A 25,596-nucleotide genomic window follows, 5' to 3' on the forward strand; every position below is an offset into this window, starting at 1 on the left:
AGAATGCTTCCACGCCACATAATTCATAGTACTTCCTACTGTGGTTATCGCAACAAAACTGGTATACTAAGAAACTGCCAACCACTCTTATCTGCAGTTCCTCCCTCTGGTATCTCCCACTCTCACCAGAGTGGGAGAAGCGGGTTAGGTCCGAGGGTAAGTTGCGCAACTCACTGAGGCTGTTTCAGCGAGCCTGAACGCCTCCACTACCTACACACAGGCGCACAGGCAGATCGATCTTAATTTGGGTAAATTATTTTGTCTCAACCTTTACTTTGACAATCAGGTGAGTGTGTTCGAGCCCCCTTGCACAGACACAAGAAAATTCGTGGTCTCTCGATCCTTGGCGCTGTCATAACGAGCGCGCGCCACTCCCTTTTCCGGTAGTGACCGGTTCATAGTGCAATGTTTCAGGCGCCATGCCTGTCATTTGGAAACACCGTTCGACAGCGCTAACACAGCGCATACTCGTTCACTGTGCGGCGACTTTTCTCATGCGATCGGAAAAAAATAACTTAACCAAAAGCTGAAGAGAATTCCAAAAAAACACAATAAATGAGCAGAAAGTGTCCGGCGTTTGACCAGGTCCTGTCATAGCACGCTCTTTATTCATTTATCCATCGTAATACGGGACAAAGATTCGCTGAAGGTGATGTTGACACCTGAAAGGTATAAGGAGTGGGAAAAAGGTACAAGAGGAAGAATAACCGCCATAATAAGAATAGGAACAATAAGGAAGGTTATTTACAAAAGAGAGCCATCGCCCGCGGAGAAATAGCGATGGGCACGTTCTTGCTTTTCGCAGCGTGGACCCCGTCTCAGCCCTAACTCTTGCACAAAACTGGACTGTTCGGATAGAGTGTTCTCCATTTTACTCATTCTACTGCGATTCGCATTCGCCTTCCCGCCTTTTCCTAATCCGTGCCGGCCGATCAATGCAACACAAATACGTAGCAAAGCGTAGGTTGCCCAACTTCGACGTCGCAGTAAATCCGTTTTCCTGGCAGAACAAGCCAAAATCACCTCACTTCCCTCTCGGTTGCCTCAACGTCGCCCACTCGAATTTGCCCATTAGCGAAGCCCTAGTCTAGGCCGTACCAGCAGCCCCTGAATGCAGCAGAAAAGCGAGCTGGCTTTTCTTTTTCTCCCTCGTTCTATTATTTTTTTTTTACCCTCGAGAAACACTGTTGCTGCAATCACCCGCATAGGCGCGCACCCTCATCAGCGCAAGGTATGCGTAGAGCGCATCCGTGGTGATTGCATCTGGTGTGGAGTAAGTGTGTGTGTGCGTGGGGGGGGGGGGGGGGGGGTCGTAGGTTGGATTGACGACCGTCACGATGAGGCAACGATTGTCGTCAGCGGCACAATGAAAACAATGGACCGACGGTCAAAGGATGCCAAAATTCGAGCTCTCACAGTAAAGTAAAACTTATTACTGTAAGTAAAACCAGCTACTGCTGTCGCAGTAATAGGTTTTGTATCGAAGAATACCGGCGGGTCGTTTAGCCGTGTCACCAGTGCTCCGCTCGTGGAAACAGCGTTAATTCAGGTAGGGTTACATCCAATTTCAGTGGCGCTCACATCACCGTGACAAGCGCCTGCTTCTTCCGATCCCCCCCCCCCCCCCCCTACAGATACTTGACATATTAAAGCCATGTGTCCAAGCTCTTATTTAACCGAGTTTAAAGATTGAGCGATACGGAAAATAACCTAATGACATAGTTAAATAATGGTAACCTAATGATTGAACTTAATGAGATATGGAAAAGGTATATTTTCGCCCTTCTATTTTCATTGGTGATGTATTGTGGTAATACATTGCCTTTTATTTCCTTGCAGAAAACACAGACACATACTTCAGCGATTCAGGATGACGTCCTGCTGAGTTCCTCAAAAGGCTAAAGCAACGACTCAAAGGTGACGTTTTCATTTCTGCATTTCAAATGTGTTTTTTTATTACGTGGTAATACTTGCAGTGTGTAGAATAGAAGAACTGATAGATAATATTTTTATTTTGTACCAGACCGCTTAATTAACCGCATAGTGCAGCTCTTTCAAAACAAATTGCCTTTCTTTTATTGAAATGAAAATAAAAGAAAGAGACGTAGTCACCTTATAATGGTGACAGCTACTCCTTTTCTCATAGCGGAAACAACAATATAAAAATATATGTAGGAAAATGAAAAGAAATCACGTCATACGGTCAGAAATCCACAGCACAGTCCTATACGCCCATGAACATAACAGTATAAAAGTCAAATACAAGTTGAACCAACAAGGTCACAAACGGCCTTTATGTAGACTTCGATGAGCATATAAACAGATGAGGAATTACACAGTGTTAAAATAATTCACTCACAAAAAAATGTATAACCCGTAATATGCAAGCACCAATAATTACAAATAATAGAAGAACGTTATAGTGACATCGTGTGATTATTCAGTGCAATACCTAGTATTTGTTAAGGATGCCTGTGCCTTCATAAAAATGTTCAAGTGCGTTCAATACTTTTCGCTGTGCTATTTTCGATGGCCATGGGCCCAGCAGTTTTGCGAGTGAGAAAGGCCGGTGAGGATCAAGGGAGTGTAGCTCTTGTTCTAGCTCCCGTCTTTGCATCTCGTATATGTGGCATTCGAGGAGTAGATGGTGAACATCCTCATCGTCTTCTAACCGTCTCCACACCCATAAGGCAGGAATTCTGTAATGAATATCCCGTGTAATATTTTGTCTGGAATGCTACGACCTCCACTGCGATCAAGCGATGTCATCAGTAAGAGTACAATGTTTATTACGACCCATCATCACCCTTCATGTTCACTTCTGGCAAAGCTTGCTCTTAGCACCCGGAAATCACTTCTTCCGCATTTAAGTGCTGCCTGTTGTTCAGTAGTATTGTTGTCAAACCAATTAGCCGACTATACTCAAACTGAAACGCCCCGCATTCTCGATCGTCTGGAGAAGCGCCATTTCGAAACAAGCCATCCCTGGCTGACACGTTCGGTGCGTAGCACAATGCGAAGGCGATGATAAAGACCCCCGCCTGCCACCAACCGCATTGACGCAGCGCTGCCTACAATGGCGCCGCTGCGAACCGACGAAACTCGAAGCACGCGGGTCAGGCTCCTCAAACGATGGCTTCTGAGGGGCCACGCCGATCCGTTTAACACTCGGAGCAGCCGCTCGCATTTCGCGACCTCTCCGAACGCCGCATCCGAGAACACCTTTCTTTTCTCACCGCTGTCTCCATAGGGGCTCGAGTGAAAAGGACCACGTTGAAACATGGCGACCGCCGCCGCCTCTGTGACCGCGTTACCCACATCGGGAGCGTACAGGAGCGCCGATGGCTTCACTCTTGCAGGGTCACTGGGACTCCAGACAATGAGCGTGGCGATGTGTAGTCCGCCCACGACGGTCATTGAGGGACGCGCTTCGCTGCTTCCGCCCTGAGGTCAGGCGGATGCGAAGAGGAGCATTCAGGCGCCGCATCAGGGATGCGCCGCTACCGATCGCGCGCACATTGGAGCTCTACGAGCGTTTCAGAGCCATTTGAGTTCAGTCTGGTACGAAGCCCTCAAGAGGCGATGTATCTCTTGAGAAACGGGCGATCAATTTGAGCCAGAGTAAGTGAAATGCGATTGTGGGAGCAGTTTTCTACGACTGATACTGGTAACTCAGCTAGGGAAGAAGGTTAAGGGGAACCATTGCTCGTGCCCGTTTCAAATGAACCAATTTTCTTTTTTTACAATTCCGCAACACCAGTGCAAGCATACGTATCACTTGCATTAATTAAAGCAATGCGAGTCTAATAAAGATACAGATGTAACTGAAGGAAGAAGAAAAAGATACTCAGTCATCATCATCGACATCATCGTCAGCCTATTTTATGTCCACTGCAGGACAAAGGCCTCTCCTTGCGATCTCCACATATCCCTGTCCTGCGCCAAACGATTCCAACTTGCTTCATTTCCTTTCATTTCCTTCATTTTCATTTCCTCATTTCATCATCCCACCTTGTTTTCTGCCGTCCTCGACTGCGTTTTCCTTCTCTTTGCACCCATTCTGTAATCCTAATGGTTCACTGATTGCGCAGCTCCATATTTTTCTCTTTATGTCGGTTAGAATATCGGCTCTCTGATCCACACTGCTGTCTTCCTGTCTCTTAACGTTAGGCCTTTAACATTCTTCGATCCATCGCTCTTTGCGCGGTCCTTAACTTGTTATCGAGTGTCATTGTCAACCTCCAAGTTTCTGCTCCATATGTTAGCACTGGTAGAATGCAGTGATTGTGCACCTTTCTTTTCAATGATAGTGCTAAGCTTCCAGTCAGGATCTGACATTGTCTGCCGTATGCACTTCAACCCATCTTTATTCTTTTGGAGATTTCCTTCTCATGGTCAGTGTCCCATGGGAGTAATTGACCAAGGTAAACGTCTTACAGATTCACAGATTCCTTCACAGATTCTAAAGGCTGATTGGAGATCCTGAACTCTTGTTCCTTGCCTGGCTATTGAGTGTTATATTTGTTTTCAGCACATTAATCCTCAACCACACTCTTACACTTCCTCTGTTAAGGTCCTCCACCATTTGTTGCAATTTGTCCCCAGTGTTGCTGAACTGGACAATGTCGTCTGCAATCCGAAGGTTGCTGAGATACTCGCCGTCGATCCTCACTCCTAAGCCGGCCCAGTTTAATAACTTGACTACTTCTTCCAAGCATGTAGTGACTAGCATTGGAGAGATCGTGTCCCATTTCTTTATACGTATCTTTCCACTTTTCTTGCGCAGAATCAAGGTAGCTGTGGAATTTTTGTAGATATTTTCCAAGATATTCACGTATGCCTCCTGTACTCCTTGATTACGTAATGCCTCTATGACTGCCGGTATTTCTACTGAATCAAATGTATTTTCGTAATCTATGAAAGTCATTTACAGAAGTTGATTGCACTCTGCAGATTCCTCGATTTCCTGGGTGATGACATGGATGTGAGCCATTGTAGAGTATCCCTTCCTCAAGCCTGCCTGTTATTTTGGTTGAGTGAAGTCAAGCGTTGCCCTTATTCTATTTTAAATGATCTTGGTGAATATTCTATACAATACTGGAAGTAAGCTAAGGGGCCTATAATTTTTCAATTCATTAACGTCTCCGTTTTTGTGGATTAGTATAACGTTGGCATTCTTCCAGTTCTCTAGAACCCTTGAAGTCGTGAGACATTTAATATGAAGGCCCGCAAACTTTTCAATCATGATCTCTCTCCCATATTTGATTAAATCGACTGTTATTCTATCTTCTCCTGCCGCGCTTCCCCGTTTCATGTTTTCCAAGGCCCTTCTAACTTTATCGTACTCAGTAGGAGAAAAATGTAAGGAAGATGTTGCAACGGATAATTCAATCTTGCAACGGAACGATGGCTGGAAGGGGGTTTCCTAATGAAAATGCAGAGATAATTTAATGTCGAATACATTTTTTCGTTAACTAAATTAATGCAGTATATGTAGGGCAATAATAAGCAGGCAATACTCCGCACATAATAAAAGTACAAGCACGAATAGGAATGAATATAAAATTGATGAGGACACGAGCTCTCCTCCAGTCGTCTTGTTTGGTGCCTGATGCCTGTTTGAACAGGCCTGTAATCACCCTACAGCTTACATCGGTGGAATAAATATTCCTTATTGACGAAACGTTTCTGATGTTGCAGACGATTTATTCTGAGGGCAGTTCTGGAAAAGTGCCATGATAGCCTTCAGAAGACGCAAAAACAGAAAGAACGTTACCATATACGAAGAATATGTTGTGACAAATTGATTTCTAGCACACTGATACCGGCAGATGCAAGGACGTGCAGTAATCTAGTATATCTAAGGTCCGATATAGTTCGAGGCCGCAGCTCCATTGCAAAAGAAAAAAAAAGAAGAAACGCATGCACTATCCATCATACTGATACTGGTCGAGCCTTTATGCTAGATTCAGCGAGCGTATACGAAACTGCACGTCATACACAACCGGCCGTATGTAAGAGGACGGCCCGCAGGCTTCCACTTCCGGTCAGCGCTTCCGTAGCCAATGCAGTGCTCAATCCCGGGCGGGCGGGGTTTTCGCCTCGATACGCTGCTCCGCGCTCACATCGGCCGAGCTGCGCCGCTTCTGCGGTCGCCATTGCGTCAACTGCAGCCGTGCACTCGATGTCGAGCAGCGGTTAAGCAGCAACGACGGCATCTCGGGAGGGCCGGCGCTTCACGCTCTGCGACGCGGAAGTTGCTTCCGTGGTTTACGCTATTGCCGCGTCCATTGCGCGGCCGAGTCATGTGCAGTTTTGCTCGTTTGTCTTTCTTCGCTGCTATATGCTTTGTAACAACCTAAAAGAAAATGAGGAAGCGAGTGGTTCTCGCGTGGTGGCCACGACAGCGCTCCTCTTCGTCCTCGCCTTCGGCGCGCTGTTAGGTTTATTGAAGTAGTGCTGCGTACGATTGCTCTGTATGCAACAATGATGGCTGAGTCTAAGTAGAATCAGATGAAATTCAGTGGCGCTTTAGCAGTAAATGAGAGAGAAACGCGTTACCATCCCGTCGCACCTCTTTGAGGTGCCGGATACACGATTTAAACCGCGTTCACCACATTGAAAGCGTTGGACATTATATATATATATATATATATATATATATATATATATAGAGAGAGAGAGAGAGAGAGAGAGAGATAGATAGATAGATAGATAGATAGATAGATAGATAGATAGATAGATAGATAGATAGATAGATAGATAGATAGATAGATAGATAGATAGATAGATAGATAGATAGATAGATAGATAGATAGATAGATAGATAGATAGATAGATAGATAGATAGATAGATAGATGAAAGTGACGGCGTTCTGCTCCGGACCACCGTCTATTGCTCTTCAATTTTTGAGACATTTTTCTGTGCGTAATCAAACGACATCACGAGTTTTTTTTTTCTATCTTGACTGATGTCGCCTTCCTCGTGGCGCTCAGGAAGGAAAGGTTACTGTGTTTACTATTACTATTCACATTAGATTTCAAAAATCACAAACAGTTGACATGTGCGTGCGTGTTTCCTTGTCGTTTGTCCAGCCGTTTACATTGTGAATTCGTGTAAGGTGGATAACCAGCTAGCCCACTGATAGTTTCCACTTGTAATCTTCACACCTTATATTCAGAACTGTACTTTCATTACTGCTTACTAACCAAGTAAAACATAAAGCTTCCTAATTAGTTGTGACAGCATGCGGAAGATAAGTGTCCCATTGCATTCCCATCACCTGAGCCGCACGGACAAATGCTGTGCGCCTTTGATGCACCATACAGGTATAAGGTACCGTGTTCCCGCACTTTCGAGGAGGCATAGGGAGGTACGTGCATCCTTGATTAACCCTACTGCCGAAAGCGTGTTGGCCCAGTGAACCTGGCGCGTAGTTATTCAGACTGAACACATGAAAAAGGAGGCCTCATTAACTACATGAATGAACTACATGTCTCAGCCTCTCCTTCGTCCTCGTCTTGTGCGCAAAAAGCTGCATTCATGTCCTGCCAACATGCCCAAATAGTCACCTTAGTCGGCTTCATTAACGACGTCTGCGGCTGGCAAACATTTCCACGCAAAAAAGCGTGGCCGCGATGGGCACCGTTCCTTCCGCCCCGTGGGCCACGCGTCTATGCGCCGCGACACATTGTTCTCCGTGACTCGCAGTCGCGAACAAGGCTTCGCCCTGCAAAACCATTGAACATCCGGGCGCAGAACATGCCAGTCGTTTCTCCGCGGGAAGGGGGCGCGCATTGACGCAATGCTGGATGATATTCGACATGAACTCGGTCGAGCAGAGCAACACTTGAAAGCTGTAGCGTGCGTCAGCGCATCGGCGGCCCAGACAGCAGTGCTAATAGTGCTTCGTTCGAATGACTGTTGGTGAATTAAAGTCTACAATCACAACTTTCTAAAGACTTAGGGGAAAGACACATAAAGAAAGACAGCAGCTGTACACAGGATTCTGTTCGGTCTGAGCATAATCCGCGCTTCTCAGTCGAAATATTAAATCACGCTGCTTCGTTCAGTCCAAACTATGAACACGCGGTTCTCGAAAAACACTTTGTTAGTATCGCTTTGGACGACGGAAAACTGGAGATTACGTACGTTGATTGTGACTTGGAACGACTACCATGAACTTACCACGCAGGTATTCCATGTAGCCACAAAGGCTTTTGCTGTTGTTGAGGGATATTTTTAGCGAAGCCGTCATCATCGTACGTGATCAAAACTTTGCAGAGCGTACATAAAAGAGCGCGAAACTGTCCTTGGAACAATGCGTTTACACGTTTAGTTACAAGCATGTTTATGAAGTTTATTTACTAAGGCATAAGATGACAAAGGCCTCTATAGATTTTCTTACAAAGGCATTGCAACTGTCGACTAGCGTGATAGATGAAAAAGCTTCGCCCTTAAAAATAATAATTCTTTATTCATATCTGCAAAGCGAGTTTATAAGGTAAACAACTAACATTTCATGGGGTATCTGCAAAAAAGTGCAGTTCAGAGTCATAATTTCTATAGGCTTTTTTGCTTTTGAGAGAGTTTACCTTGGGCTCTGACATTTTAAAATTTCAGTTTATCGACAGTGTGTCAACTAATTTTAAACGTTGCAGCCCTGATGGTGCATTCGGCGACAGCATTAGGTGCCGTGTAAATTACACCTTCCGGTGGGTTTAGATAAATAGTGAGCTCTCAGTACGCGCATACTCTGCGCAAGTTTCTAAACATCACCTCCTGCTTGCGTAAAATTATGGCTATGTGAACCAATTTTCAACTGAACGGAAAGTATTTGTTTCTTGGTGTCATATTTAAAATTATGAAACCCTACCTTTTTCACATACGTTGAAACAACCACCGTTTACGGGAAAACCGTGAAAGCTAAGACGCATGCTATTTTCATGCAATTCATGCTAAGACGCCCGCAGCATAGAGATATTTTTCAATACTTCACGAAAGACGTCACCCCCAAGAAAATGCACAGAAAACGAACGAATACTGTCCATTCAGCTACTGTCATGCTCTCATTTGTGATCGTATAAATTTTTCTTGGAAGAATGTAAGTTTGGCCATGTTGGTAGTCCATTTTAGCCCTTTATCCCGCACAAAACAAAGTGACAGTATGACATATTTAGACAAAGCGCTTTGTCTACGTTTTTCCTATAGTCCCTTTGTCTTTTGTGCGCTAAAAGGTTAAAATTTTTCTCAGCCGGATGTTACCTCAACTCAGGAAATTTGGGCTTAATGTGTTCTGTAGCAATAACCAAGTCTGGGGAGCCCCCGGTAATTCGAGCACATGCAGTTGCAGCATACTATGCGTAAAGTTGCTTACACAATTATGTTTATAAAGACACTAACTAGTATATTACGAATGTAATCAACATGCTGCAGCATCATCCTCATAATAAAATCAAATACCAAAGACGGCATGCATTTAAGTACACCTTAGTAATGCAATTTAATATAGAATACGCAGAAACACGTGAAAACAATTTTACAAGTAATAACAAAACGCTCTTTGTAAACAAAGTAATCTAGACAAGCTTGCTTAAGACGAAAAAGAAAACACAGAAAAATGTAATAGAAACAGTGCAATTTTTTCTCTCGTAATATTAAACTGTTTAAACTCCTAGAGGGGAGGCTAACGGCTCAGTTTTTCGTAACTAAACATTAATTTTCGAATGAGCGTTTTAAGCACGTGGTATTATGGCCGGGAGCTCTTGAAAGCAGCAGTTTGTTCTCGTCTTGTCAACTTCATAGTGCATGAGTCGACAACCGAAAACTATTTTTTATTGAAAGACGCTTGCCCAACCTTTCATTTATCATTTGTCCCCAGTTTCGGGACGGAGAATAATACTTTCTGTATAGATGTCTGGGGAATGTTTGTTCTAAAAGTGGAACCTGTTATGTTGTTTTCCCGAATTGTGAGAGTTTCGAAGGGAAGCCTTGAAGAAGTAGTTAAGGAAGACTTGGCCTAACAAAATAAGTTGCTTCGATCCTATATTTCTTCACGGTAATGAAGGTCCTTTATTGAAGCACTCTGGTGATGCCTATACTGAAAACGAGTTATATCGCCAAGCACGCAACTGCATGGCGAGGATCGAAAGCGCCTGAACGTGCCAGGAGCCATAATGGGCACACTCCCTGAACGCGACAGGCCGTGCCCACCATGGAGGAACGAAGGAGACAATCCCTGGTGTCTGGTTCTCTTCAGCCGCCAAGTCTCGTTATAGCTGCTGCGCCTTCGTTGCTCTCTCCTAATCAGCACCGGCGGTATAAGGACGGCACAAGCTGCGAGACTCAAATGATCCCGGCCCCGCCTGGTTCATGAATACAACATGACACGCGACGCCTGAGATTTTTTATTACGGCGCTAACTGGCCAGTGGACGGAGTTGGCAAGGCATGCACTCACGATAAGTTAACTCTGCGCTCGGAAGAGATTACATATCCACACGCGAACGCCGGGAGAAAGTTGTAACGCAAGTGGTTCGGCACTTTACAGTATCTAACTCGACGGGACACAGTCGAAGTTATCGTTCTTTTCTCCGACGTGCAACCTTTTAGATAAAACGTGGCGCATAATAGAGGCGGTATACATTAGACTAACATGAGTGCAATCTTTCTAAAGCAGAGTGGCAGAGCTATCCTTCTTTCTGCAGTTGCAATAGTTTGTGACATGTGTCTAGACTAAAACACAAACGATGCAAAAGCTGCTTACTTTGTTGTATTCTTTTATATTTGTCGAAAAATTCTTGTTATAATGAAGCTTCGTGCAGCCAATTGTGTTTTGTATTCACAGAATGATAGTCAATCTGATCAGTTAGTTCTGAACGGGGAACTTAAAAAAAACCTTGCTTTCTGCAATGAATGGACAATGTTAAGCCTAAAATCAGTATTTATTAATGTAAGACGCACAGGAAGCCAATTTCGCTATACATATAATATTGTCGCGTATACCCCGTAGAACTACACGCTAAGCCTGCGGGCGTCAGCACTTTGCTGAGCGTAAGCATCGACGCGAAGTGCCAAGACGAAGCTCGTTCTCCTCGTATTCGGTCCCTCGTCCTGCGGCACAATGTGGCAGCACCCCCTACTCTGAAATATTAGCAATATTATCCATATTACCAATATTAATGTATCTGAAGTAACTATAACCAAAAGTACTTAATTCCGTCCGTCTCGAATTAACTTCGCTAGAATAAGCATCCTAATTATGTAATAAACAATGAAAAGCATAAGCTGTTCCTTCTCAGACTTACTCTAGAATACCGCATTGCCTCTATTCCTCAGTTTCTTTTGCCTCTGCAGCAATGGTATGAAACATTTCCTGCGAAAGAAACACAAAAAAGTGCAACTACTAGGAAAAAATGTGTACTTGGTTACAGATGCACGCAAATTTCAGTAAGCGACCTCTTAAGCAATGGATAACTATTCGCGGCTGTATCAAGAAAATAATTTGCTCTAGAATAAAGCTTTTCCGAGTAATTATGGACAATTAAGATGTCCATATGGGCTTTAGTTTCCTTTACCTTCCAATATACTACTATGTGAGGCATAATTTGGCAATTGTGTGTCTTTCTCCCTCGCTACAACGTCCTTAACATTCAGTCGATTTGCCCACTATGTAGGCGCATCGCAATAAAGGTGTTTCTGCGTTCATCTTGACTTGCTTTTTTTATTCATTGATCATTTAATGCGTAGTGTCCGTTATCTCATTTGATTTGTAGATCTATTGTACAGTCGAGAAGAGGGAGGTGGTACTCGCAGGAGATAGGACAGAAAACTGTGCCCCTTGTACAGCTTTGCATCGGCATACATTACACACAGGGCGTTTGTATGTTCACTTCGAAAATAACACAAAATGAATGTACTGCATGTCAGCAAAGTTGCGCCATAGAACAAACTTACACGTAATAGCTGCTTTCCTCGTGCTCATAAAGAACCCACACACTACACACTGTGCAATTATAATCACTTGCCAGCAGATTGTACTCAGTCCTCAGATCCAGGTTTGAACACTCCCTGCACCCACCCGAGTGCAGCGCAAAAGTAATAGACCCCCACTTTTGACTGTCGTTGGCATTCACATTCCAACTGGTAGGACTTTGTATACATATTATATATATATATATATATATATATATATATATATATATATATATATATATATATATATATATATATATATAAGGAACAACCGGAACAGAGCCGGAGGCCTGACTGCAGCCGAAACGTTAGAAATCAAGCATCGTTTTTTTAATCGTGCCAGAGCCCTGAACCTACAAGTGCGCGTTCAACTACCGGATGATGGCAGACCCCTACTTTAGACATATATATATATATATATATATATATATATATATATATATATATATATATATATATATATATATACTCGTATATGTGTGTGTGTGTGTGTGTGTGTGTGTGTGTGTGTGTGTGTGTGTGTGTGTGTGTGTGTGTGTGTGTGTGTCGGTCCCAGATTTTTTTTTTAATAGTAACGGCAGGTATACTTTAGAAAGTTGCAAGTTGCAGACGAGCTTATTTGGAACGCGCACAACATAACTGAGTAATTATGGTGCTGGCAATTATTTCTCAAAATATTTCAGGGCTCCACACACAACTGACTCATACCAACACGTTTCCCTCGAAACCTGGTCTTGTTTGCGGACAAAACATGCAGCTGTGAGAGCGCCTTCTTTCGTTTTGCTTAGCATTCAACTCGCGTGGCCAACAACCTACTTTCGCATTCTCCGCGTAATCCTACTTTAAATTTATTCTCCGCCTCTTTTTGTCCTACCTTACTTCTTCGTTATTCGCTTTTACAGTTTTTTTTTCTAGTGCAAGGTGGCATCCGCTGTGTTGGAGCTTCGTTATCTAGAGGCTCGTTCCGCTTCCTTACAGTGGCCTTGAAACGAACACGCATGACCCTGCGGCGAGCTCCTTCGCTGCACACACGCGCACCGCTGTGTTGCAGAAAACTGACACGTCGGTGACCGTCTACAGTGTTTCGCAGAAAAGAAGAAAAAAGAAGAATGCGCCAACAGTGATGAGAGTCAACACTGGTGTGCATACATCGTCTTGCACGTCAGCAAAACTTAGCGTCTACAATTGACACCTGCGAAGTGTGCGGCCCTTGCATTTACCCGCAAGGCGATGCACCACTCCCAGATTACGATTAACGGCGCAGTCATGCCGTACGTAACGCACCACAGATTTACAGGAGTGATGATTGACCGAACCTTGTCCTGGTCTAAGCAAGTGTCGATGCCCAAGTCCAAAATAGGCATCTACATACACATACTTAAATATATAGCAGGCATGAAGTGGTGCCCGTCAGAGAGATCATTGTTCCAGCTATATGAATCACTTTTCGTAGGCTACGTACGACACAGTCTACCGATTATTACAAGCATTCTCCCCTTTTACCTACCTACGCTCAGATCTTACAAGCTCGGGCACTGAGAACATGTTTTGGTCTTCCACGCTGCACTTCGACAAAGGGCATAATTGCGGAAGCACGTGTACCTCCTATGGACGCTTACCTCTCATGCGAACCTTTGAGGGTATACCTTCGACTATTGACCCGCCATGAGCGTCACCCTCTACCGACCATTCGCAATCTAAGTCCAGACAGCACTTTCTCAGAATCTCTTTCACTTCATGAGAGCGTCCTTCCCTCAGGATTTATTTATTTATTTATTTATTTATTTATTTATTTATTTATTTATTTATTTATTTAAAGATACCTTACAGGCCTCAAAGTGAGGCATTGAGTAAGGGGGGCAGTACATAGAAAATACATTGAATACAAGACATCTATAAACCGTATCTGTTTACAACCTACAACCAAAGTACAACTGAGATGAAAAAAGAATTATTTAGATCACGATTCACTAGGGAAAAGAAGAAACATAAAGAAACATAATATAATAACAAGAAATAAATCACACAGATTGTTTTCAGTGAAGTCGTGTAATTAATAAAAACAGTAATGATGAAAAACAATGACAGAAAAGTTACGGACGCGACATTCCAACGAAACGGTAAACATAGCGACATAACAGTAATAATGCGAAAATAAGCTGTAAATATAGTGCAAGTATAGAAAGCATAGCGCGACAAACGTAAAACTTCACTTTTCTTTAGTCACGTATTCAGTCAAGGCATCACGGAATGAATCGTAGTTAGATTGGCTTGCAATGCTGTCCGGGAGCGAATTCCATATTCTGATAGCACGAGGAAGAGCAGAGTAATGGAATGCCTTTGTAGACCCGTAAAGGCGGGCATAGCTGAAATGATTATGAAGCCTATGTGACGTGGAGTAGGGTCGTTTCAAGCATGCGGGTGTTCTAGTGGAGTGAAGGAATTTGTGGAACAGTGTTAAAAGGGCAATGTCTCGGCGAGTACTCAAGGATTGTAATGAAAGCTTAAGTTTTATTTGTGTAACACTAGACTGGTAGCTGTAATCGTTTATGATGAAGCGGCTTGCTCTATTCTGGATCCGTTCTAGCGTTTCAATTAGGTATTTCTGGTGAGGGGACCAAATGGGAGATGCATACTCGAGCTTGGGACGAACGAGAGTTAGGTAAGCTAGCTTGCGAACATTTGAAGGAACGTTTCTTAAGTTGCGTCGCAAGTACCCCAACGATTGGGAGGCATTAGCTGAAATGGACGTGATATGCTCTGTCCAAGAAAGATTTAACTACGGTAAAAGCAGCGGCCGTACCAGATTGGACGTTGTCAAGACCTGTGGTGAATCTATCTATCCCCGGAGTCAGGAAAAAGTCACGTATACCTTCATGTGGACTTAAATAACTTACTTTAACCCATACTTCTGAAGAATATGCCACTTCCACAAGTATATTTAATGACGGGTTGGTGTCAACCACCACTTCAACCGTGGCATTCGTAATACCGAATATGAACATCCGTAAGCGCTTCCATCTCGACTTCCAAACTACCTCAACGTCCACAGAGATTGTTGCCATTCGATAGGCAATTCGTTATACATCGATGGCGACGCATCAGACATGGACTCTATTTTGCGATTCCACGCCGACACTACAAGTGATCGATCCTGCCCTTAGACAAGGACCTTACTATGTCCTTGCTCAAGAGGTGATCGAACCACACGATGTCACCCTAAGAGCTGGCCATTGCATAAGGCTTCAGTGGATTCCGGGACACTGTGGCTTACATGGAAATGAGCTCGCCGACGCGGACGCAAAGATGACCCACGTTAATGCCACGGCAGTGTCCATCCAATTTTCACGATGAGACACTAAGACCCTGGTGCGCAAACTTCTATGCGATAATACCGCAGTATATTAGGCCTGGCTACGTCATAGTCATCTCCGCTTTCACGAACTCGACCCAGAGATTAAAATACGGATACCACCGAACATGAAAAGGTGCAATGCAAGCTTGCTGTGCAGATTACGATTAGGTGTGACCTTTACGCGGCGCTACCTACATCTCATCGGCCGGGCGGACAGTCCCACTTGTGAGTAATGCGGTATTCCTGAGACGACAGAACACCTCTTGTGCATCTGCCCGCGATTTGATGTAAAGGGAAAATTGCTGTCGGACATCTCGTCAAAATTTGCTGTTGGACCATTACCTGAAAAGGTTCTATTCGGACCTTCGCCTGATCCCCGTCATCAGCCTGATAATCTGAAGGCGCTCAACAAATTTTATATTAGAGCGGACTGGACAAGAGACATTGAAGAGTCTTGGAGCGTGCAAGATTCTCACCACCATCTTCATTCTCATAATCAACGTCTTCCCTATTCTTTCTACACCCTTTCTCTTTCCCCCAAATGCCCTGTAGAAGGTCAGAACATTGATTCAGGCTGAACTCAAAGTTTTTCTCTCTCAATGAATCTGGGTCCGCATTCACAAGAAGCTCGTACGACAAAATTGTTCGCAAGAGAAAATTACAGCCAATCCTGATGCTGGACATATTGTTTGCGAAGGCGGCCGGCCAATGGCAAAGAGCACTTACGATTCAGAGCGTTTGTGAATTCGGCAACTGGTTTTTTTTTTTTTTTTTTTATCGAGGTTGTGCCTCTTTTCCAGTGCAATCAAGTCAGTCCAAATTAGCAGCACCACACTTAAACCATCGAAAAACGACGGCACCTCTCGCCTGGTTCTCCTGGCACTCTGTTTTTCCCTTCTCTCTCCCCTTCCTCCTCCTCCTCCTGTATTGATTGGCGATACTAAGTCTAATACATAATTGCCACAAGCTTGCTAAATTAGTCAGCCAACTAAATCAACTGAGACTTTTCATTTGCCCTGTCGCACTCTCAGCTCTCTCTACAATGCATCATTTTCTTTATCGTAACTCCAAATCTTTATCTCGCTTACCGAGCACTCATGATGCTTTAGCATTGTGCATAAGTCACCGCGGCGTAAGTTCGTCGAGACAATGAGAGTAGTGCCCAACTACCAAAACGTTTTTCTCCTCTTCGTTTTATTCGCAATATCGAGGCTCTCTCATACGTACAGGAACAAAGTGGAAGAAAATTCCTACACCGTGCTTCGAGTGCGCGGTGAACAACCACAATTATTGAAAATAATCTGGAGCCGTCCCCTAAGGCATGTATCAAGTCAACATAAGGCATGTCCTTATGTTGCTTTGGGAGGTAGAACCCTCTCAGTAAGCTCCGTTTCCGGCTATGCCACACGTCGTGAGACATGGCATGAGTCAAAGCTGCGGCAGCGTTGCCATTGGCACCGACAGAACAATTTATTCTAGCATTTTATCCTATCACCTGCGTGTTATGTGAGCCCTTGGCCTCGCACGTTTATAATGGAGTCATGAGACAACGTGGCTTCAATAAAGTGAATGCAGCGCACCGTGTAGAGGGATACAGTAAAGCGCTACCTTAATTGTGCTCTTTACTGTCTGTTTGCCTTGAGCTCCTGCGTTCAAAAGACGGCGCACTATGCGCTATGTTGTGATGCATTTTCTATGGAGTCTGATTTCCTTCTGAAGAAAACGAATAACAGCGCTTAACAACGGGGCGTGACTGAGACAAACGAAGAGCTGTTTCAGTCACGCCCTTTGTTCAGCGCTGTTACACGTTTTCTTCAGGCAAGTAGCAGCCAGCCCAATGTAGCACGTCATTGGTTTCCTTCGCCAACGGCATGATGCATTTTGCAGCTACTCTTTTTTGCCTCATAAGTATTGAGGCTTCCTCCCGTTCTTACTTCCGGTGTACAGCACATGTAGAGGCTGGAATGATGAAGCTAATCAACGCAACATTTCGCGTCAAGTCAGCATCGACAAGTGGGCATGTGCGCGAGCCGATGAACCGACAAGCGGACGGACGGACGGGCGGACGGACGGACGGACGCACAGACAGACAGACAGACAGACAGACAGACAGACAGACAGACAGACAGACAGACAGACAGACAGACAGACAGACAGACAGACAGACACACAGACAGACAGACACACAGACAGACATACGCGTGCAGGCAAGCACACAGGTGCGTGGTCTCGTACAGTGTCGGACGCATGGTCAGACAAGACAAACAGACAGACAAAGTTGAAGAGGGACGGCCTACCCGATCGTCGTCCATATTCACTAGCGGTGCAGGCAACGACAACGGCAATCCAGACACGCCTATCTGCAGACGTAAGGCTGCAGTCGAGACGAGACGGCGACGACGGGGCGCTGTTTCAAGGTTGGCTTAAAAAGCGGCCAGCTCGCGCGGGCGGAACAATCCTTGCACGGCGCGGCTCTCCGCGGTGCGGTTTTTTGGTCTTGGAGAGCATGTGCTCCCACAAAGACTCGGCCAAGCAGCCATGACGGCAGCCCGAGCGACCGTTGTTGTACGCTGTTCTACTTAGCAAGGCGTAGCAAAAAATGTGGCACTAGAGCCAGGCACTTCCTCGCGATTCTCGCTGTTCTCTATACGGGGCCATTACCATCAGTCTTTTTTGTTGCTGCTTCTGTTTCTCTCTCCTAGGGAATTTCTTTTTCTCAAGTGTTATGACAGAAAAATACTGCAAAGGCTGCAAGCCTGGTGAGGCTGGGAAGGGAAGGAACGACCAACGTGTCATATTTCTTTTTCGGGTACTCTTTCAATGTTCTTTTTTGATACAAATCTCAAAAGGGGGGCTGCAGTAAACTTACATAAAAGATGAAAAGAAAGATCATTTTCTCACCCCCTTTTGTCCTCACTTGTTGTTGTTGTTGTTGTTTTTTTCACACTGCCTCGCCTGTCTCTCTTCCTCCCATTGCAAACTTGCTGCGGAGGGAGCTTAGCGTATTGCAGTTGCCCTTCTTTACGAATAACAAATTACTAGCATCCCAGAGCGCTGCATCGGTAGTCAGCAAGCGGTTAAAAAGAAAAAAAAAGAAAAGAAAGAGAAAAACTTGTTCACCTAAAAGAGCGCCATTGAAGTTTTGCGCTATCAGTTTGTTGTTCTGGCACCCGCCCTTCTTCGCGTCGTCACGTCTCACTCTCTCTCCTTTATTATTTTTTTTTTTTTTACTCCAACAGGCTTACGCAGGGTACCACTGCGCAGGGACTCTCGTAACACTTTGGGCAAGAGATTCGCACTTGCCGTTCTCAATCTTGAGTTCCTTATTCTGCGCGCCCGTTCTTTAGTGCGGGGTCCCGTTCGCGTTTGCCCGCGTAAGCGAAGGCAGCGTCCCGTTCTTTCAGCCCTCACGCACCGCGGGAGAGCGCACGCGGAGGCACGCCTCCATACACACGTACACGCGCGGTCCACGGCCGTCGTCGGCGCACCAACGTGGGAGTCGCCGGCTTGGGCGACTCGCACAAGCGACGCGTCGCCCATCGGCGAGACTCTTGGCGGAATCCTCCTGCTCGATAGAGCCTCGTGTTTCGGCAACTCCTTTGTCGGAGCACACGTACAGCCCGCACTCGTGCACTCGCTGCTGTCACTCGGATTAGCTGCCGCCAACGGCCTGGGATTAGCTTCGGCTGGAGATCTCAAGGTTAGTGACATGCGATCACATCTTGTGGCAGTGCTTCTTTTTTTTCCTGTTTGCGTGTCCCTTTGTTCCATAAAAAGACACGTGCGCTTCAAGCAAGAAGCGAAGACATCACGTACAAGCTTACTTATGAGACAGTTGCTTAATGTGTGGAAAGCTTATTGTCATAATGGCGCTCGCTTGACAGCTGTGAGCGATCGGCGCCTCAGTGGGGATCGCAAACTTGCATTTTTCGAACGGATATCGTATAATTCTGCATTATTAGGGTAAATGTGCAAACTTTCGTTTGCCAGTAATTGTTTTCAAACGAGGAGCTGGCAAGCTGTGCCTTCGCGACAAGCTTCACGGCGGCAACATCGTTGGACGCATGTGGGACTCACTTTCAGAGCGTTGTCGACGCACTTTGACGCACCTGAATGAGTGTTCGAAAGGAGCCCGCTTGCAATTTCGCTCCAAACTTGAATCTTGATGAGGTTTTTCACGATGACGGCGCGGTTCTTGTGCAGTACGATGCGGAACCACTGGTCTCCACGGAACCAATGCCTGTGCCACGCCGTAAACTTCGCCAACGGCATGATAACGCCTGAGTAATTGGCAAACTCCCACAGCGCGGAATTATATCTCATAATAATGTATCTAGACTTTGCAGTAAGGTCAACCAAAACAGTAACAGTAAAAGAAAAAAGAACAAAGAAAGGCCCTCTCACAACAAGCACGGCTGTCCCTGCAATCGTTTACCTAATTTCTTCAACATGTGACCGATAGTAACATAGGCCCAAAGGGTCATTACAATATGATAGATTACGTGAACACGCGAATGCTATACAAGGTGTGCGTTGCAGTCACTTGTCGAGTTTAACTTTAAAAAAGAAAAGAAAAAAGAAAAGAAAGGGGAAAAGGCGAAGGGAAAAAATGTAATGTAAACGTTTTCTATTATATTGCAGGTCACTTGTTTTCGTATTACCTTTGTATGATTTTTTTATTGTCTGTACGACCTGAGTGAAAATGGTCTAAATTGGACCAGAAATGCGTTTTTTTTTCCTTCGTTTACCTGTATATGTTTTCAGACATGTTGGCCTGTACGTGGGATGCTATTGTACGCGAATACATTTGTCATACATTCCTTTTCCTGTATATGTTTTCAGACATGTTGGCCTGTACGTGGGATGCTATTGTACGCGAATACATTTGTCTTGCTTTTTTCTGTGAGATGCAACACATAAATGTAAACAATATGTATTTACAATGAGTGTAAAACCTTAGCGCTGCCAGTCAAACAGGGGCAAGGGCCTCGTCAAGCTGCTTGTAGCAGCTTTTTTGCTCTTGTCCCAGCATTCTTTTTTTTTTTCATATGCGGAAGAATGCTGAATAAAGATTTGATTTGAGCCACCTGCGCGCGAGTAGGTGCAAGACTTTGACCTATGCGCCATCTTGAAAAAACGTCGGGAATTAAGGAGAGCGCTGGAGATTTTTAAGGCATTTCCAACCCGTAGGTACAATGAATCCTACGTCAATGATGCCTCCGAGTCTTTTGTCAAAAAAAGAGCTGTCATATCTTCAACATTACGCGATTCTTTTATATAAATGAAATAGATGTAGTTACCCTATAATGATGACACCTACTCCTTTTCGCATAGCAGTAACAACAATATAACATAATATCTATAGTACGAAAATAAACAACTTTCTATAGTGTCAAAAATGCAACAGCGGCACCCACGTTGGGCGCCACTGTTGTGAATTCGGCCTGCACGCACTCACGCTCGACGGAAATCAAAGTTACACGAGCAAAGAGAGGAATCACTTATTAGTACTTGCATAATACAACAAATAAAGAGCGCAACGCCTTCGCTGAAAGACATAACATCTGGCCGTCATTTCAGGCCATTGTCACCAATCTGTTCCGGCCCTCAGGAGCACCAGCCGCTTGTGTAGGGTGTCCCACGCGATCTGAGCCAAACCTTCAAAATATGCAAATGCCACGTAGCTGGGAAGAACCAAGGCAATGTTGTTTGCCGTCGCTTGAAAGTACTTAGATGATTTTTTGCATTCCGCATAATTTCACAATTACTCTTAATTAATCAGATTATCAGATATTATAATTAGATGAACAGTGTGAACGAGAAAATTGTAGAGCAACAGAAAAAACTCCCCATGCAGCTTTTTTGTTGCTCAGTATGTTTTACATAAAAGTGTTTTTTCGAGCCCGCGAGAAGCCCGCGCATACACGCATAGTTCCTCGAGGGGCCAGTCACGTCGCGCACTTAAGTACACTCAGTTTTACGCCTGCTTACATATAATTACAAGAGCGTCTTTGCACTTCGTCCCCATCGAAATGCGGCTACTGCAGCCGTGATCAAAACCGCGACCTCGAGCAAGCAGTGGGGAGCCGTAGCCACTATAGGCTACCGCGGTGGGAGTCATGGAGGAGGATTGGCTCAAGGATGTGCACATATTGGCGCGTGGCCAATGGCCCAAGAATGGCGTTTCCCAAATGTAAGGACGCTAAGAAAAAAAGATCGTTGAATGTCATGCGCCATTAAGAGGTATGTGGGCTTTAGACATACCTATATGAGGCGGCATTATATACACAGGCTGATCATGTTTAAGTTGTATGGAATTTTCAAAAATAGCCTGTTACATTTAACATAATTTCAGTCTTGAGATGGATTATTCTGAGAGGCGGACATTACTTACAGGTGAAATCGAAACACATATTCAACTAATTAACAAAAGTCCACTAATTAATCCGTTTTATGGTACATATTGCAATTTACGAATTGTAGCGGGTTAGTGTGCAAGGCATATCAACTTGTAATGAATTTCCAGAATGACGCCAGTTTGCAGATATTCGCCATCAAACTTGCCTAAAGAATGCACTGTTGTTCCACTTAGTTCTTTAACAAAACGCTCTTTCGTGCACTGAACCACAAAAGTAAATGGAACCCCCTAGTATATCGTTCCACACTTTGGGAAATAATATCTCGAAACTGGTGTCATCCTGTAAATTAATTTCAAGTGGATACGCCTTGCAAGCTCACCGGCTGCAATTCGTAAATTGCAATGTGTGCTGTAAATTAATTAAGTTAGAAGTTGATTACTGATTTCTTTTATTTAGTTGAACATGTGTTTCAATTTCTTGTGCTAGTAATGTTCGCTTTTTCGAATAATCAAGCTCAAGGACAAGAATGATGCTATCTGCCACAGGCGATTTTTAAAAATTCCATAAAACTTAAGATAGCCCTGTATGTGTTGATTTTATGTCGGCATTTATTGTCTGATTATGCAGAACACAGTTGCGCTCAATGGGCCTATATGCTTTGTTGGCTAAGATTCCATGCTATGTATGCACAACCTGCTCATAACGACCTACTATATGCACAGCCAACGAAGGGAACCGTGCGAAAGAGACAATGAAAATGTCGCAACAAAAGCGCCACGAAGAATTTGCCAAGCAGAATAAAGGCGGATATTAGTGCTAGTACCGACGGTCTTCTTCATTCCTACAGATGTCTGAGGACGACAGTGGTTCGTGCTACGCGCACTTCGCTGACCGACAAATTGCGCCCGGCCTGTTCGCACGCAGTCGGCCTTTCGCGCCCCTCAGTCGAGTGTACACCCAGAACGACCATTAAAAAAACAGGACGAGATTTAAAAAAAGGAACAATATTGGTGATTTATCTGGAGCTCACAATAATTTCCAAAAAAGACAAAAGCCGTACATTTCTTTCAATGTACTTGAAACCCCTGTCAGCTGGATTGAGCAAGAAAAGAAACAGAAGCCGTAAGGTTGCAGAAAAAGTTTTCTGGGGCGGAAAATAGCGCTGTCATCATTCTACCAAGGGAATTCGGTTAAAACCCGTTTGCCCTTCGAAGTGGCCCAAGTCAGAGCTCAATGGGCTCTTGGTCAATGCTTTCAATACTTTTACCCCTTATGTCGAGGTACGATGGTTTTGACTTGAAAGTAAATTTTTCGTGTCGCGTGCTCTACTATACTGATTCAATATTCGGGCCTTCAAAATTATAGCTTTCTCCCGCTACGTTGCCTACACTTTCTCGTAGCTTATCAGTTTCGCAGTAATCCTCTGAATTGTCGCATATTTTTGCATATTTTCCCATCTTTTTTTTTATATTTTACATATCTGCACGCAACCATCTGGTGACGTTACCATTGGTAAACTCACCGCACTTCTTAAGACTAGCCTAGTGGTTACTAAATTTATTCATAGTACCTCAAATGTCCCAGAGACGGGACATTACATGAAGCGAATGCCGAATCTGCTTGTGGCATTTGTCAGTAACGCGTCACAAGTTACTACACTTGTTAGTTCCTGCACTTGGTAATGTTGGTAAAGCTTAGTAACTAGAAAGGTATAACCACTTCTGATGCAGTTGAATTATCCTTATGAACAATCTAGGCCTATCTTGTGTGTAAGCGCCACTTGCACAGCCACACTTCCAGTGGCATAACCGGGTAAAATATAACGATCGATAGACAAAAAGCCCATCTCCGCCATATTATTTTAACAATAAATTAACTCATCGTCATCGTCATACCAGGTAGGAAGCAACATTACACAACAAAATTGACCACGAGAAAGACGAGACGGTATAACAATTAGCTTCACACGTGTGGATCTCTTCTGTTATAAGTGGCTACTAAAACTTAGTAAGTCTGTGATAGGTGGCAAAAGTAGCAGCGGTAACAAAATTTGCGCTTGCTTTTAGTAACCTTTTACTAAATGTTTTTTTTTTTAAGTATCCTATGAACCGACGACAGGCGTTTACTAGGGAAAATGTCGCATTATTTCAACCTCGCAAGAGTTCACAGCCGGTGTAGCGTTCGTGGCGATAGGGTTCTAATAGGGTTTTCCGGCTCTATGGCCTGGCGTTCTTTCTTTCTTTTTATATTATCGCAGCTATAATGATACTGCGCTCTACGCCATAGGCTTCGAATTGAAACAAAACGCACAGAAAACAACGAATGTGCACGGGGCCCCGCCGCGCCAGAGATTTTGCTCAATTATCCATAACTACGGGAGCCCCAAGCACGTACGCTCTCTACTCCCGACTGATAAATAATGCGGGGATAGTACTGTTAGGTATCTAAGGTCGATGCACTGTTTCTTGTATGTGTGCCTGTTGAACTAATTCTATCAGTTTTCTTGCAATAAAAAAAAGAATGAACACAAAAGTAGCCGTCAGCAGATTGTGTTCGGTGATATGTCGAGGCCTGCTCATCATGAAACATTTTTTTTTCAATGTATTATTACAGCAAGAAGGACACACAACAACTCCACAGAAAGGAGAGACGTTCGTATAGGCATAGAAGTCCGGGATGAGGGCGGCATACAAAGACACGCCAGTGCGTTTTACGGGCAGTAGCGCAAGGCTGACGACCCAGAATCCCTGGCCCGTAAGGACCTACAGTGAGCAGAGAAGAACGTGGGCTGTTCACGCCGGATTCATCGTGCGGCGGGCACTCTTTTTGCATTTCATTGCTGCGGCGCGCACCTTTGAGCTCGGTAGGTTTTAGAGACTGTCGATCAAGGATGTACGTGAGGAGATAAAGTGCTCCAGTTTCCCTCGCTTCGAAAAGGCTGCCCTAAATGTGAGTGCGACGCATTACCTGCACGGTCAGTGAAGAGGCAACTTCAACGGAAAGGAAGAGAAATCTTTCTTGAGAGCGGAACCCCAGTCTGAGTCTGAGGAGAAACTATAGGCCTAGTCACCAGCCCGGAATAGAAGTTTAACTAGGGATGCGGTGCAGTCTTGTTAATAAGCGATCTCGAAATACTAGCGCAGTGCGAACAGGACAGAAGAACAGAAACAATGTGTCTGTGCGTCTTCATATGCTCTTCTGGTGTCGTCGTCTAGTTTGCACTAAACTGGTATTACGACATAGAAGTTTCATATGTCCTAGCAGTGCCCTCATCACGTCGCACAGACGTTATAGGTATACAGAGGAGAGATATCGCACGGCAGTGCATGTGCTAGTTCAAATCAAGACGCTGTCAGCCCAACAAACTTAATTCATGAGTGTTCATTGCGAATCAGCAAGGAGACGCGACACACACGAGCGAGGCGAATATTTCTGTGTCGGGCGCTATGCTTTCTACACGTGTACTAGCTCTGTTTTACTAATAAGTAAGTGTGTAACTTAATCTCAGCGTTTACCTGGAAAGTGAGTATTGTGTAAATGTCTCTCCATGTGACACATTCCCTTATACAGCTTAAAAATGTTTGTGTCCTTCGTGTGCCCTACAGACTGCGTGCATTGTCAGAGCGAATCGTTTTTGAATCCTGACCTCATAAAACATCGAAGCAAGGCGCTTCGAAGGCACTCCTGTAATACTTAAGGATAACGAACCAGCATAAAGGGCTGTAGCCTGAATTAATGTTAGCTGTGCTACACGGGGGCCTGCGTTGCGATAGTGAGCAGTATTCACAACCGGCCGTGATACTGTGCCTATGCCCTCTGACTCTCTCTCTCTCTCTTTCTCTCTACTTCCTTCCTATATTTTTAGCCGAATTTTTAAGGTGAAGCTTTCTGTGCCTCTTCCTTCCACTT

The 25,596-nt window shown here is 44.4% G+C and overlaps 1 protein-coding gene across 1 annotated transcript in view; it reads left to right on the forward strand.

The window, feature by feature from the left end:
* LOC126542575 (uncharacterized) overlaps positions 1–25,596 on the forward strand; it is a 145,785-nt gene that overhangs the window by 74,765 nt on the left and 45,424 nt on the right. The window contains exon 2 of the mRNA XM_055077340.1: positions 1,840–1,917. The gene's annotated coding sequence lies outside the window, so the exon portion shown is untranslated. The remainder of the gene's footprint in view (positions 1–1,839; positions 1,918–25,596) is intronic.

This window comes from Dermacentor andersoni, chromosome 2 (assembly GCF_023375885.2).
Source record: "Dermacentor andersoni chromosome 2, qqDerAnde1_hic_scaffold, whole genome shotgun sequence".
NCBI lineage: Eukaryota > Metazoa > Arthropoda > Arachnida > Ixodida > Ixodidae > Dermacentor > Dermacentor andersoni.